Consider the following 1,974-nt stretch of genomic DNA (forward strand, 5'->3'; position numbering starts at 1 on the left):
GCAGGAATGACTGGGCACCCTGACACAGCCCAGGTCCTGTGCCAGAGGAGCAAGCATCTCTCTGTCTCACCTTCCCTGTCACTGAGCCTGCCCCTGCGTTCCCTGCTGCCTCTCTTTAGCAGAAGGAGGGGTGAGGGCTCCTAACCCCAGCCCAGGCAGATCCTGGGAGCTCTGTCTGCATCACACAGCATCAGCTGTTTACTGCAGCACAAGGAACTGGAGCAATGCCAGCAGAGCAGGAGGGGCCGGGTGTGATGAGAAGCCAGGCATCCACTGCACACTCTGCACTAGGAAGAGGGGAAAAGGACCACTTACTTAATTGGAAATTCAACTCTGTTCTGCTACAGGGGGAAGAAATTATATAAACCCCACAGATGCTTGGCATGACCAGTATCCCTAGGTGTCCCCAGCACAAACACTGAGCTTGCTTCAGAAAAAATACCACTGGCTGGGCAAAGCCCAAACACGAGAGGGTACCCCTGATGCTCTCATGTTGCCACAGACAAGCAGATGTGGCTCTGCACAAATTCACAGCTTCCCGGGGCTGAGGAATGCCGGAGCTGTGAGCCAGACTCCTGTAACCACTCTGAATCGGGAGCCAAGTTACAGAGCTGCCTCCACCAGGCCCTAGGGGTACCATTTCCAGGCGGGCTGCAGGCGGGGTGAATGCAGCCACCGCCTGCCAAATGCCAGCTCTCACGGCCTCTGCTGGCCGAGCCGCCGGTCCCAGCTCTGCTGCCAGCACTGCCAGGCGGCTCTGCCCAGGGCAAGCAGCACAGAGAGCCCTGTCCTCCCTTGCACACGTCCATCATCCAAATATTCCTTTTATTTACACTGCTGCCTCACACACTGCCCCGCGTGTCTTTCAAAAGCCATCCCTGGCTGAAAAACCAGCAAGTCAAGAGACTTCACCTGCAAGCAAGGACTTACTATGGCAGGACTCCTTCTGCCCCAACAAAAATACTCGCACTGTTGTGAGATCACAACACAGCTGTGCTCAGTCTAGAACTCTTGAGAGAGGTAATTTCTGAAGCAGCAGACTTAGGTGAAGTGTCTGTGTGAAGGTGCACACAGATAATCTCAGGCTCAGTGGGTTTTGTGCCCCAGCTGATGCCTACACAGCCGTGGGAGCAAGGAAGGGAAAAGCAACTTGTGGTCAAGTGATTTGTGGTAAATTATTAAACCAGAATAGCCAGCTGGTGTGCAGCACATGCCAAGGTTGAATACCAAACTCCAGTCTCAGGAAGGGAAAAGGGCTTTGACTGGGACCTGCACAGAGTTTTTGAGGAAAGCAGCCAACCAAGTAGGTCCTGCTTGTACCTGAGGATAGGAACAGGGACAACATCAGCTCAACTGATGACTGAGCTTTGTCAGACAAGGTGGAAAAACCGTGTGACTGTAGTCTTTCACATCTAGCAAAAGCAAAATCATACTGATTGATATTTGTGGATTGCCTAACAAGAACTAAGCAAACCTTGATACAGTACAAACTGCCACACTATTGAGGAGGCAAAACGGAGCATCCTAGGTTCTCTGAGAAGAAGATTTTCTTTTCAAGAAAAGCTTGCTCTGGTGTTTGACTTATTTTTCAACATCTCATCTCAAAAGACCCAAAGGATGAGAATAGTGACAGCAAAAAGTGCAGAGCAAACCTGCTGTGGGGAAAAGCACTTTACCTTTTCTTTCATCATAAAGAAAAAAAACCCAAATAACTTGAAGCCAAGCTTTTGATACACGGGTCATAGAATTCACCCTTATGCTGAGATTCTCCCCACACCACGGCGCTAACATTATGGCACAATCTTTTCCAGCAATTGCCAAAAGCAGCCTCTTTCTGTTTGTCTCCTTGTTCAGACGAGCAACAACTCCCTGATGCACTCCTCCACCACAGCATAACCTCCATCCTCCTAAAAAATGCTCAATAGAGGCAGAGTCCCAAAGGGAATTCCGGGCGGGGCGTGGCCGGGCGGGGCG

Source organism: Pyrgilauda ruficollis, unplaced genomic scaffold (assembly GCF_017590135.1).
Source record: "Pyrgilauda ruficollis isolate IOZ18807 unplaced genomic scaffold, ASM1759013v1 scaffold126, whole genome shotgun sequence".
In the NCBI taxonomy this organism is placed as follows: Eukaryota; Metazoa; Chordata; class Aves; order Passeriformes; family Passeridae; genus Pyrgilauda; species Pyrgilauda ruficollis.